The sequence below is a fragment of the Plectropomus leopardus genome, chromosome 21, assembly GCF_008729295.1.
Source record: "Plectropomus leopardus isolate mb chromosome 21, YSFRI_Pleo_2.0, whole genome shotgun sequence".
In the NCBI taxonomy this organism is placed as follows: Eukaryota; Metazoa; Chordata; class Actinopteri; order Perciformes; family Serranidae; genus Plectropomus; species Plectropomus leopardus.
Window position 1 is genome coordinate 17,412,705 of NC_056483.1, and position 15,458 is coordinate 17,428,162.

Here is a 15,458-nt window from a genome sequence, read left to right on the forward strand (position 1 = left end):
CTTACTGTTGCTTCTTTGTAGAGATAATTGTGCATGTGTGTGCAGGTCTTGCGTGTGTTTGTGTGGGTGGTGGTCTCCTCAGCCATCTGCTGCCTGGTTACCTGCTGTAGCTACACTGTGGCTCAGACACCAATAGGATGAGTGGTGGCGGGCGTCAGCAGCCAGTGCTGCTGGCACTGCAGGGGTGAAGAGAATTGCTGCACTATATACCCAACAGGCGGGCTTTTGCCTTGGCCGGGCCAGTCTGGATCTACCACCAGCCCACTTCCAGCTGAGGATGGACCACCAGTGTGACAGATGGCTGGTGAGAGGGTGACATCAGCCCTCTTCACAGCAGAGATTGTTAGGACCAACTTTCTGGACTGCTGCAGTCCTCTCTGATATGAAATGGATTTTTAAGATGAGCAAAGAGTTCTGTGTTGTTGGGACTGATATAGAAGCTCTGGTCGTTGATAATATAAGAGCAGGGGTAGCTGATAGTTATGGTGAGGTAGTTATAGTGAGGCCCAACACATCAAAGTACACACTTTGATTCTGCCTGTGTGACAGATTTTACAGTGCAGCATTAATGGCTCATGAGCGCCATATTCCAGGAGCTTTACAGCTAGCCAGACATTGCCAATTCACAAACAATACGCCCAAAGTTGATTATTTATTTCATTACCAGTGTGTAACTTTGTGGCATTTTAATAAGTCCCAACATGAAGAAGTTTAACGAGTACATGGAATAGTTTTTATAGTTCTAAATAGGTCATAAAATGTGATATAGCGCACTTGGTAAGAACTTAATGTTCTTTGAAAATGTACATAGCCTGAATCATCCAGACAGTTGTATGTATATTCTGTATATTAAGTTCAAGATGCTGTAATTTTAATTTGTATTTTGATTTTCACTGTGAAACATGTTATGTTCATGAGAGATATACCACTGTTGTTCTACACACTGTTGCCTATATTTATTCTGTTCCTATTGATACCATAAACAAAAGCACAGAAAAGGATGCAAGCCTCTCGTTCATCATTCCTCAAGTTAACACAACATAACAAAAAAAAAGAGAGTTAACAAGCCAGAGGCAGTTGTGTCCGGCTAAACTAGTTCAGTTGAGTTACATCTGCTAGAAAGGCAATGCAGCCTGTATCACCAACCTGAGGGATGAACACATTCTACTGATGAATGGACAGCCATGAAACATGAAATCCAGAGAAAATACAGCACATAACGCAAAACTCTCAGATAGCCCTTAATAGTACCAACAATGAAGAGATTTTGCAACAGTTCTCAACTGCAGCACCATAGGCATTGTCACACACACACACACAAAACTATTCAAATTTAAGATTTTTTTTTTCTTTCACAAAAAAAAGATGCTTGGCAGCTAAGAGATCAATCTATTACTAGACCCCTATTGAAAACTGTCAGTTTTCATGTATAAATATGTTATATTTATACTGCAGTACTGTAGTCTTGAACATGTCAAAACATCAGTGAGGCCCATTGAAACGAAATGACCTGCTGAATTACCTGAACCTCACTTGTTTCAGTTTAGCACTGCAGTTATTTGTCTACTTTTTCATCCATCTCCCATTTCCAAATCCCCGCATTTCAACTAATCTGCCATGTTTTGACTTCTTTGACTGAACTCACATATATCCTGCTCTATTCCTCACTCTGTCTCGCTCGTGCTTTCTCTGGGTTTATTGCTGTCTTTTGGGGCCATGAGGGAGCCATCATCATTGCCAGACGGTATGGCTGCTGTGTGTAAATATCAAGCAGCACTCTTTCCCCCTTGTTTTCCTGGAGACTATCAGCACTGCATAAACACTGAGGTGCTGTCTACGGAACACACTCAGACAGCTCATCACCATAAACCACACACATACACACACTTGGCTATTCAGAAACACACACACACTCGTGTATCGGCATTTTTCTTTGCAGGTTGCAGCTACATTATTCCCGCCTTTGTTTTTTTTCTCATACATACTTATGCAGTGTCGAAGCGTTGATTCAAGGGAACGTATGTCCTCTACAGCCCTGTGTGCATGTTGACATGGCTTGGCATTTCTAAGCAGCGATGTGTGTGCAGGGTGACGGCATATATTCCAACTAGCACTGGCATGAATTGAAGACATACAGCCATGAAAACTCTAGTGCACTTTTCAGAGCTGTAGATTTCCATTGTAGCCTTTTTTTTTTTTTTTTTGGGAAATATTCACACATGCAAACACACGCGAGCTATACAGAATGCGCCCCCCCACACACACATACGCATGCACACACATTGGTAACAGATGGTGGCACAAACATTACTTTCGATAATAATCAGCATCATAAACAATTAAAAATGTATCCTTTAATTTGCTGAAAGGCTGAAGTTTTATTTAGCCACATTATACTTGCAATATTTAACACATTCTGCTCATATCTTCTCAGGAGGCTTCGTGAAGACTTTACGCTGCTGTCCTTCCAAATTCACCTTCAAGGTCAGCAGATACCAGCAGCACACCTGCTGTACAGCTGACGCTGAGTGGGATTGGAACCATGTAAATATCCGTCCGAAATACACAACGGGCTCAACAAAAGCATCCACAGGAGTCACATATGTGGTTGATGCTTGCAGCTGTTATATTCTGTTTGTGCTGTAAATACTTAGGTGTGATGACACCCTTTATGTTCCACACTTTTTTTTTCTTTTTTCTCCTGCTGTGCATGAATTAAGGTGAAAAGTAGGGGAAAAAACAGAGTGCAGTGTGTATCATACCTGTGACTTCATCATACTAGAGCTGGATAAACTCCATCTTGAAGTTGCAAAGTTACACATTTACACATTTTTACATTACACATTTCTTTTCTACACCAGTATCTATTAAATTATCAATCATCAATAACCATGGTTACCTGCAGTATGTTATCACAAAACTGTATTCTTTACATTATATTTATGAGAGCTCATTTGTGCATCTGCATGGTATTACTCTACTGCAGCCAATGAATGTTCATTAGTTACCTATCTATATACTAATTTGCTTTGTTAGTGGTGGAGTCTGCCATTCCAGTACTGGATTCGAATGGTGAGCACATTCACAAGGGATTCCCAGAAAGCATTGCATGTGTGGACTGGACAAAATTTGGATGACAAGAGACATTCAGAGTGCATTCAGACCTCACAATTAATTTGTATGCATGTCCTTCTTATCAATTCAGTTCAAAACAGCTGCTCCAAGGCATTTTGAAGATGTGACATATTTGCAGATGCACAAGTATAGCTCCAAGAAGTTGTAAAAAAAAATAAGACAATTTTCATTAAACAATAAGAGAAAATAAAACACTTTTATGCTGTATTTACTCATCAGTGACAAAGCAACAGCGTGACCTGCTGTGTCAGTTGTTCCCAACTTTGTCCAGTCACGGGGTCCAGATTTCTCCTTACTCATTAGTTCAAGGTCCACTCATTATAAATGACTACATATACAATTTTATTTTACAAAATGTAAATAACACATTGGATTAGAACATAAATAAATAAAACATATTGCAACAATAAACAGAAACGGCACTTCAAAATAAAAGCTATGTACTGGAAATTCACTGTACTTTAAATAATGTTTGTTTTTTTTGTTTTTTTTTTACAAATTTGACACATTAAAGAGTCACTTACTTGAGTGCTCATTGATACAGTTATGTTGTTGTGGGTTGGTGAGTCTACTACTTGCAAAAATGAAAGTATGCCCCATTTTGACATCACATTTTGTCACCCCCCTTGCACTGCAATAGACAAAAAGCTAGCATAGCATAAGGTAACTTAGCAAAATAACACAGTAGCACAACAAGAAACAAGTGTGGTTGTTGGACATTTCACCACATCGAGTGCTGAAAAAAGTGAAGGCCAGTTCATCTTTGATTTGTGGTGCATTATGCTTATCACACAGCAACATGTGTCAGGTGTCAGTTTGTAGCTTCATGTCACCGGCTTCCATAGATAAAGTGTTGCTTTATTATTGTATTGTAAACACTGCATAAAAGTCAAGGGTTTCCTGTATGTATAGCACTGGATTTTGCATTTAAATACCCAGGAAAAAGTGATGCAGTTTAAGAAATGGCAAATAGATCTGTTATGGTATATCCCAGTAGTTTTTTTTATAAAGAGAAAACACTTGGGAGTCTAATATATGTATTGCACCAAACCTTCTGTTATCATTGTTTCAGATGAATTGTGTTGCACCAGGTTTCAATTATTCAATGCCTTTGGAATATTCTAATTTTAGGTTAAAAAGGCTATAGTTTAACCTTAGATGCTCACCCATCATTACAAACTTGTGTTGAACAAATGAGTTCAAACTCTAAGAACTTTTATTTTTAAATGTTGGCAGAATCCCAATGTTTCCCCAAAGTATCAAATCTGTCATGCTGAATTTTTTAGAAAATGTACATAAAAAAAGGCACATAAAACTTTCTTTGTGTGCTAGATTTAACTATTTTCCTCAATATGAATGTGATATTGCTTGAAGGCACCGCTGGGAAACATACAGAATATATATGTGATCTTAGTTACCATCATGGGTATGTGTTATCTAGTTCTGAAGCAACCTAAGGCAAAATGTAAGAGAATTATTAGTAACATTATGTTTAAATTGGGTAAATGAACTCCAGCTGCCCTTTCATTTTTACGCCATTCATTCTGACTTGCGCTCAAGTGAAATTTTAACACAGCCAAAGTAGTTTCTCATGTCCAGTAGATCCTAGAATTCTTCCCTCCCCTGTGGTTTGTATGAGAGTCTGGAGCTCACACTGATCCACTCCAACTTTGCAGAGGAGATGAGGGAAGCTATCACTCTGTATGCTAAGCTACTGTCTCAGTTTCATTTCATTTGCCCCTCTATTCCACATGCATTAGCTCATCAGGCCTTGTGTTATTGAAGTGGGACTGGAAAGATTTTCCGGCATCATACACCTTGTGATATGTGATCTTCACTGCTGAAACTAGTACCACAGACTGGCAATTTGACGTTTGTCTGACATATCAATTATCTACTATCACATTTCTAATTTGGCACATTAACCGCCTGAATGTCTGCTCCTGTAACCCTGTAATATTTGCTTTGGTCCTGTGATTGTGGGCTGTTTTGGTGTGGGCTTGTTGAGTATGTGCAACTGTGAGCCCAACACATTCCCCAGTGCATGCAGTTTAATCGCTAGATAAGTTTATTTTAGGTGCTGCTGGGAAGCTTCACATCCATTATTTATCCGTACCGTTTGTGCAGCGCACAGAGATTGCAAGTTTACAGTACATTTGTGTGCATGTGTTTAAAACTGAAGCACTGTGCTGCCCCTCTGCAAAGGCAACTAGTTGAAAAGAAGGGTTTAAAGTTTTTTGGCTCTTTACCAAACTGTAACATACATATTAGTTTTAAAACCATTTCATTCTTTTAAGGCTGATTGAAATCACTGTAACAGACTTAAAGGTCCTATATTGTAAATGTCAGATTTTCATGTCTTTTTTAAATATAAAGCAGGTATAGATGCTATGTAAATTCTGTAAAAGTATTAAAACTCTAAATCCATAACAGAAATAAACAAAGACCTTATTTAGAAACATTGCCTTTAAATGAGCCTTCAGGATTTCTGTGAATTAGTGATGTCACAACTATACAGGCTACATAACCTGTTTTAACAGAGCACTCAACCCCAAGTTGGTCAGACAATGCAGCAGCATCATCATTATTTTTTTACGCTACAGTTTAATCATTTTGGCTTCATGTACCTGAGCAACTCTCATAGACAAACACTGCCCAGTTTCATTGCAGTATTCAGGTCTCTTTAAATATCCATGGCTTTGTCCTCCCCATAATGACACATACCTAAGAGACAGTATTTCTGTTGTCAAAGAGAGTCATTTTCCAGTTTCCATAGTTTCCAAATATGTAGTTACAGTGTTTTGGCTTTGTCGGATAATGAAGTTTGTAGTATCATACACATACTTTATGAAAACATTCAAACATAAAGAAATGGATATGTAATGCTCTTCAGCACAAGCTTTATGAAATGTGCAGATGTGTCTTATTTAATATGCAGCTGCAGCCATTGATTAAACTTTACCTCCATGCTGTAGCTCAAAGCCTAACTGTGGCTTCAGGGGGCTTAGTTGGTAGTACACACCCATCCAGTTCTCTATATTATGTATGCAGACCCCTATTTCCTCCCGCGTGGCAGAAGGATGATGGAGATGTGGGAGGCAGTGCTTCTATTTCAGGGTCTTTGAGTCGAGCTCACTCTTTGCTTTTTCTCTCTCTTTCCCTCCTAACCTCAACTGGCAATCATGCCATTTGCAGTGTGCCCATTCCCCAGTGTCCCCTGAAGCACCTCCAGATGTATTCAGCTCCCATTTGTCATTCCTGGGAATGTGGTGGCGTCAGCAGTTATGTCCCAACCTCCACTGATGGCACCACACCACCACCACGAGGAGTTTCAGCCCCGCCTGAGGTCACCCTCCTCCCTTATTACAGTTTTATACCTTCGGCGTGATGGATAATGATGATGTTGTTGCCCTATTTAGTCTGCTGTGGCGAATACACTCACGCATCAACTGCTCATTCAGTTGCATTTCATTTTTGTGCTGGCTCACTTTTCAAAAATCTGTTAGCTTCGCTGGAACATTTAATGATACTGAATTTGCTGAATCTTGTTATTAGTGTGGTGCATGCAAACATTATAACCAAGTAACAACAGGTGTAATTTGACTGGAGAAACCACAATGTGAATCTTACTGCACAATAGGCCACAACAAGTTGAACAATTTGACTTGTAACAACAGCAAAACATTAATACCAGTTTTATTGTGTCATGTGACAGGGAACCAACATGCACAAGACCAGGACCCTGAAACAAAAGCATCTCATTTGAATTCAGCCCACATATTATAGCCTATATGTGATTTTCCTAATGTGGCACGTCAAAATGGTCTTTTGTGGAAAAGCTCTTGTTGAGCAGCATTTTTACACACATAACTGTAATTTTCAATATGTGTTAAAAGCTGCTCTAATTTGCAACATGAAATGTTAGCTTCCTTCAGGAGGCTACCTGTAGCTGTTTGTAGTTTTGTAGTGCACATTTCCCCAAAATTGGTATCGACAAGTGTCACTGGCTCCCATTGAAGATGGCCTGTAGCCCGTTTCTGTGTGGCTCAAAGTGAAAACAAAGCATCATATAAGCAAAGCCAACATATACAAATTAATTGGGCAATGTGCCATAGGTGCCCATTAGCAATCTAAAAATAGAAGTTCTCATCACTGCCACAAATGCAAATAGCCTATAGTAGCCCTTATGGACATTTTTAGATATTTTAATATACTTTCATGATGGGAAGAGATGCTACAATATTGAACAAACTACAACAGTAATGGTACATTTCCTTCTGCAGATATAGTTAACTTTGCTTAACTGATTAAATTCTGCTCACAAAACAAAAACTATGATTTGTATTCCAGGGTCTAAACATAATGAAGACTCCCATCAGCTGCTGAGAGAAGATCTTGAGGCCTCTAGTAACTTGTTGAGCAGCTAACGGCAGCCCTCATTTGACACAGCTTTGACAGCTCTGCTCTCATCCCTCATAGCTACAACATCCACCTACGGAAACACAAAGGCCCAGCAGCGGCGTGCACTGATGACGATCTAATAAATTAAACTCAATTAATTACCATGTTTAGCATAATTCAGGAGTTTAACAAAGGTCTTTGTGGTAGATGTATGCATTACAACAATTATTCATTTTGATGAGCAGGGATTATAAATGAGGCAATTAACATGCTGTCAGATTGAAGGAGGGAAAGCCTTGCTGCTCATGCTCTGAATCCAGTTTTTTTGCATGTAAACTTGAGACTTGAGTGCCGTGGTGGCGACTGGTGTCAGGCTGTCAGATGGGGAGGGCTGAGGGTCAGCTGGGTGCTGGAGTGACCAGGACAGCAGTGGACAGTTGACCCCATCAAAACAGAGCGGCTGAGTTAAATTGGAGATGCGACGTCCTTCCATCGTCTCAGGTTAACCTGATTTAACTCAACAACACACACACAAACACACACACACTTCGGATGTTGAACCCCTTCCTTTTTCCACTTCACATGGGCACACACACACAAACATGGACAGAGACACGCACACACTGGCTGCCGGCAAGTTAAGTCCCCAGGCGAGAGCTGGGGCTGCGGAGAGGGGGAACACATTAGCCTAATAAGGGCCATCTGGTGGCCATTCATTAACTTGACCATCCTTGAAGTCCCCGACCCAAAATGTCATTTTTCACTTTGCAGAGGAATCCGTTAGGTGACAAGATGAACTTGGGCCAAATTACCAAAGATGGAAAATGTGAGTGAAACAGGAAGACAGTGTGCAGAGGGAGAGGTGGGGTGTGAGGAGGACTGGTGGAGGTGATGGTGGTGGAATTGGGAGAAAAAGAGAGAGGGAAGGGATAAGGATCGACAGGGAGTGGGAGCATGAGTTAGGCCAGAGAGGGAAGTTAATTAGCGGATATTGTATACACTGGGGGCTGATCTGGAGCATTAGTGACACAGTGAAATGGAAAAACATTTTTCACTCCATTAGCTTATTCTTCATATCATCATAGACACCTATTCAACAATAAGGTCCAAACATTTGACAGTTTCTCATAAATAAAAGCATAATATTCACTTCCTGGAAAAATGTGCCAGTGGAAAAATAACAGATTAAAACACCTTAAACACCTTAAAACAAAATGTGGGTCCCAGTGCTGTTGTGAGTGGACCACAAGTGACGCACTACAATGTGACAATTTTTTAATTTTTTAAAAATTTTTTTGTACAAAAGGTCCAACTAAACCTCCATGTCCGCAAATCCTACAAACACCCCTGGTTTTAACACAATGCACTTTATTCTTGCGATATGTTTAATTTTTGCACTGTGTTTTTAAGACCACATGTTATTTACATTTTGTTAAATAAAATTAAAAATGTGGTAATTTCTCTTAAGTCCACCAATGACTAAAGAGAAATCTGGATTCAGTGGCTGGACCATGTGGGAACCACTACCTTAAAAAAACACTCAATTTCTGTTCATTTTCTGCTTTTTGGAAACTTAGTAGATGGATTAATGAAAAGACCCTGTGACAGATACCTGTGCAGTACATCTCAGACCTTGACTGACACTCATTTACCATGATAAGTGAGTCTTAAATGAGTGTACGCTCACACACGTGAGCTGCAAAGCCCTTGTGCAACAGGGGGTCTGCACCGGTTTAATCAAGCTGTCTGATTAGATGCATGCACAGAGAAGCACCTTTCTGTCTTACACCAAAACACTCCTCAAGGTCATATGCAAATGCACTGACGATTTCCTACAGCCTTAAATTCTTTCAAGTGGTAATGTGAGTTATATGCATTTTTTTCTATAATCCTTAGCGCTAAGCGGTCATTGCTGTTTTTGCTCTGCAGTTCCTAGTGCTCAGCAGCTAGAGGATGAATGTGTTTTTATTTTAAACATCTATTGTTATCAATGTTCAAGGTTATTGAGAATTAATGGAACTATTTTTGGATAACAATGTATATATTGACCCAGCGTTAACGTCAGAACTGTATTGTTATGTTGTGTGTCAGTGAGTGGGTGAGTGTCTCTAGTTGTTATTTGTCTGGTCTCACGTGTTTATGCTACATCCTCTTTGTCATTGTTCTCGGGATGTCTTCAGGGCCATGCAGTATATTTTCCTTTCTCTTTCTACAGATCAAATTTACTTTTCATACTACTCCTTCTGGCTGCTCTTGAGATCCTCAAACGGACTGTGAACGCTTATTTTTCTTTGAATTCTCAGTCAGATGGCAAAGTGAAATGTATATGCATGTGCACTGATACAGATACATATAGATGGGATATTTCTTATTTATCAAGTTATAAAAAGCCTTGTAAAAATATATTCTCGGAACCTAAAGCCTTGCTAGTCCCTGAGCCTGAACCAGCAGTGCTTTGGGCTAAATGCTATGCTCACAATGACAAGGTAAACATGTCAATATTTAGCAAGTACTATATTTACCATGTTTATCTTAGTTTAGTATGTTGTCAATTATGTGGCCATATTTAAGATTCCATCCCAATTAAGTTTCCATCCAACAAGCTTCCACCGTGGGTTTGTACTTTTCATTTTTACTCTGCTTTAAAACAGGAAACGATCATCACGGTAAGTGCAGATATATTTTTATCTTCATCACTGAAGTCACAGCAAACCTGAAGCTGAGCACAAGACTTAGAACAAACATGCAATAAATAATTATTTCACTCAACACACCTGTTTGTGTCCTTGGGGATAAGCAAGAGCAAAAAAAAGGTATTTTCTGCTGCTCAGAGACGGCTCCTTAATGAAGGTCTTCCTAGGCAACAATCTAGGTTACAGACTGCATTTGCTCATCAGCACAAACCAGAGGGGGGAGAGATTCTCAGTTGGTTGGACACAAGTTTCAAGAGACGAAAATGTCTAATTATCCTTTTTCACGATGGGCTCAAAAGAGAAAAATTTCCAGCCTTCATCTTTGTCAGCATTGCTCCACATTTAAAGCTGCCCCATGGCTCAATGCTCGCACTGACCAGACACACTGATGCAGGTTGGATGTGGCTCGCTCAAGGGCATTTTAAATTCCAGTCGATGAGAAGCAAAGAGGGAGGTTTTCATTTACTTTCCCTGGTTGCTGCCGCTGTGCTGCCAACCAACACACTGTGCTATCCAAACCCTGGAGGTTGCCCGCTGGTCAGGTTGCCAGGCCGAAGGACTTTTAGCCATATTTGTCTCTTTACCATCCAATAAACGCCTTTTGTTTGACTCTCTGCCAGAGCCTTTGCTGAGATATTCCCATTAGTAGGGCTGGACCACAATACGGCTGATTATGCCATCCTTATTAAAGCTGCAGGGATGCCAGCAGTGGAGCAAAACTGTATTTACAGCACCAGAGACGCTCTTTTGTTCTCCCAATAAAAGGGAAGATACGGGAATGTTGGCTAATGATGGCACAGATGACCATCTTGGCCCTCATTTGTAGTTAGCAGGCAGCATGAGGCATCGCTCTCTCCCTCAGACCGTCACCCTTTTACTCCTATCTCCCACTACACGTTGTACCTGCAGGAACATCAAAGATAGCAGGAATTAGCCGGCCTCTTTGAAGGTGAACACTGATACAGTGATGCTAATTCTCTAACCTCCGTCTCCGTCTCTTTAAAGTGAAAGAAACTTCAAATGAACATATCACTTATCTGTCAAGCGTGGCCTCGTTTTTCCTCAAACAATGAGAGAAAACAAACAGTAAAAGGGAGGGGTGGGGGTTATTTAGCTGGCGTGGTCCTACACATGAAAACATCAAGCTGACAAGATTTCTATCACTGACTGATTTTCAGTTTGTCATTCAAACGCCCGGTCCAGGCGCTGTTGTCTATTCCCAGTGTGGTTTACAGAAGTCAAAGCCGCAAGTCTCACGTGTCTGAAAGTGTCTGCACATCAGGTGTTTTGCCACGGGCATGGCACAGAATCAATTCTATTTCTGACGAGACAGCTGTCTCTGGTCTTATTAGTGCAACACAGACAAGAGTGAAAACCGATAGAACTGCCTTTAAAAGACGACATGTGAATGAATACCTGGTGCGCTGACAAAATTACTGTCAAAACAAATCCACCCGCAGTGACAATAATGTGACAGAAATGATTTTCACGTACATCTCTGATTCATTTAATTAGCTGGTTACTGATTCTGTGATAAGAGGATTACGCTCACTTTAAGGTGTTAATGCAATCAAAACAGAAAAAAAAACATATGAGGAAGGATGTGTTTATGCTAAAGATAGAAGGACTAAATCCAGTTTCACAGGATTTTTTTTTTTTTTCCTACCACGTGAGCTTTGTGGCTTTTTATTTGACCCCGCATTTGTTCAGTCTATCAGTATATCAGAGTGTTGACACTGCGGTTACACACGCCGTTTGTCCACAGTACACACTACATCTGTGGAAAACGGCTAGTGTTTACTCAGGTTGATACTATACACAGAGCCGGGAAGAGCATGACACAGAAAACAAACACAATCTGTTACTTCAAATCTCAGCACTTCTATATTCAGGCATTTGTGTTATTTTTGACTTTGACATCAGAACTGATTGTGATGTGTGACTGATTTGCTTCACATAATCTTGCAAAGCCTCAATGTTTAAATCCTTATTTTTCAGTGAGTAACTACCAAAGCACTTAAAATTAAATATTGTCACCAAAAACAGCCAACATGAGACTTTAAGTAGTGATTCAAATCTTTTTTTTTCTTCCTGCTAAATAGCCCTGCAGTCAACACACTCCACAGAGCTCTGCTTTTCTGTGAGACAAGCATGCAAAGGTTTGTCTTGATTGACCTCTGAGCCTTTTAAAGGCTCTGCTTACCTATGCTCCACCCACAGGTGTTCCCACTTTTACCTGATTACCCCTTTTCCCAAGGCTGTGTGGGTATGCACACACTGTGGTTGATTAACATCTTCCTCACTCCCCTGTTGCACACACAGGTGGCTGGCATTAGCAGAAATTGACTGATAAAGTGGACATGGAGAGTTTGGACATGGTTCAACAAACTCGTCAACAGAGGAACTATGGAGTCCAAACCTAAATCAATTTATAATCAACTTAAAGTTGTTTAAACATATTACTGTCTCAGTTCGTATCTCATAGACACATAAATCCATTACAAATCCAACAACATAAAATAAATGAATAGAGGGAGGAAAAAGTGAGCTATATTACAGAGAGTTCAGATACTGCATACAGTCTCTACAGTATAGGCCAATGGTTCCCAACTGGTGGGTTGCGGTTCAAGATTGTATTGCATGTCAATTCTGAATGGATGGCAAGAGACTTCTTTGTAAAAAGTTTTTTTTTGTTTTTTTTTTAATTAAGTAAAGTGAATTTTATTTTCAAATGCCCTTTTAGTTTATCTTTGCAATCTGTTTTTGTTTGTGTTCAAAGCCAATGTGTTATTTACATTTTGTGATATAAAACTGAAATTGTGGTAATTTATAATATGTGGTCCTTGAAACTAATGACTGAGGAGAAAACTGGAGTCCATAACTTGTCCAGTTGGGAACTACTGGTTTAGACAGATTTACCACATTGTGTCAACGCTCAGTAAAGCCTGGACTTCAGTGGCTACAATTACATGCAGACTGATATTCCACTATTATTCCTAATATGATAATATTCTTAATTGTATGCGGCTTATGTAAACAGCATATTCTGTTTGGATTTTACAAATTAGGCTTTATTTTAAAAGTAGAATTTTCCAATTAAGACGTGGTCTATGTCAGAGGTTTTTTTTAGATTTTAATAGCATTATTTGGACATGTATACAGTGCATTCAGAATATGCATCTCAATTGGGTTTTTACTGCCTCTTCCCTATTTACGGTCAACTCGATGTGTTGTCATGGATACCTTGTACACAAACCAACTTTGCAAGGCTGCAAACCAAAAAGAAAAGCAACATTTCCCGTCAGAAGAACACACCAACTTTTACACATTATTATAGACCTTTGATATCACAATGTTTTTGGATATGCACAAATATCACAACACTGACTTTTACGAGAAGGTTGTTGAAAAAAAATCCTATTTTGATACAAAGAAGTACTTTTATATAATTTGATGTGATAAACGACACTCTAAAAGCACATTAATCTGAGTATAGACGGTTACATGTAAACTGGAATATTACTGAAATATTTTTTTTAGCTAACCATATAAACAGCTTAGTAGGAAAAATGTCTTTTTATGGAATAAGGGCAGAAATTGGGATGCTTTGCGCATGTAAACACTGATCACATATTAGTCTGTTTTTCTCCATGTTTTCGTTATGAGCTGTTGTTTGTGTTTTGTGTTATGAGTTGAAAGACTTACCTAGTTCTAGTCTACTACATAAACAGTACTGATATAATTCTTTAAGTATTAAGGGACATAAAACTGCACTGATGAACTTTAAATCATGTTATTTTAAACTATTGTGCCATGGAACATGTCCATACAGAAACTGACAGTCTATGCTTGAATGGTCCATATCGGGATACCTCCTCAAAAACATCTTATACTCCAGATTTTGGACCGCACAGTAAATTACCATAATTTCAAAGAATATTAAATGCTGTAGTCTTCACTGAGCATGAATGAGGCATTCCAGCCAGCACGGTTTTCTTATATCTCAATCCTATTGTGATCCCGTTCACAGAATTACATTTGACTGCGGTTCCCGCTTACAGGTACATCATCCATGGCCCAGGAAAAGGTTGTCATTGCCAAACTGTCACATCAAAACTGCTCTACCCATGTGACGGTGGCTGGTGTCGGTTCCCCTTCACTCCTGACTCTCGCTGGCATGAGAGCAGTATTTGACATCCGTCAACTGTGTTGAGCCACGATGGAATTTCACTCACTTTACATTTCAAACGTTCCCTGCTCACAGCTGGAAAATCATCATTTGTGTCAAGTATTTTAAAGTACAGGGAAAAAGCATGACAAAGCTTGAATCCCAATGGCTTAACTCTGTGCTGCGACACAATGTTTTCACCTCACCAAGATGTCACCCCTCAGTCTCACTTCTCAGTCACTTTGTTTCCCAAGTGTTGTCTCACTCTGCCGATCTGATGGGGCCCAGCGCCGTGTGAACACACTGTGCTGATATTATGTGAATCACAAGATAATGAAGAAGTCTTCATTTTCAAGTCTACACAGCTATGATCCTCTATTTAAAAAAGAAATGCGCCATAACTGTTTTCTTTTACTACTAAGGGACATAATATCATTTGCACAATAAAACACAATGCAAACATGTTTCTGACACCCATGCCTTTTTAATCAAACATACTAAAAACTAGTACAATACTCTGAGTATTTCTTCTTCTTCATGGTAATTATTCTCTTACCTGTAGTGCCTGTGTATTTATTGATTTATACTGTTTGGGTGTGGTTTGCTGAGTGTTGGAGATATCAGCCGTAGAGATGTGTGCCTTCTCTCCAATATTATGGACCTAGCCTTGTGATGCTCAGAGCCTCAAAACATACTTTTGAAAAATTTCAACAGCAATGTCTCTTTCCATAAATCATGACCTGGTTACTTAAGATAATCCAAAGGCCTTGTTGTGAGCAGTTTTATATAGGGACTATTTTAGTGCATCTACTCATGGACGAGAGGCTCGAGCTTATGATAGCATAACATGTAAACGTTAACAGTATCCTCCTCAGCTGAGCTGTAACATTAGCTCACTCAGTGGTGCAAGGTGACCTAGCAGTAGATGCACACTTCCTTCTGCGTGATGATACTATATAAAATAGTTCTCACATGAAACCGCTTATAACAAGGTCTGTGGATATTCTAAGTAAGTGGGTCATGAGTTTTGGAAAGAGACATTGCTCTTAGTTCTCTAGTTC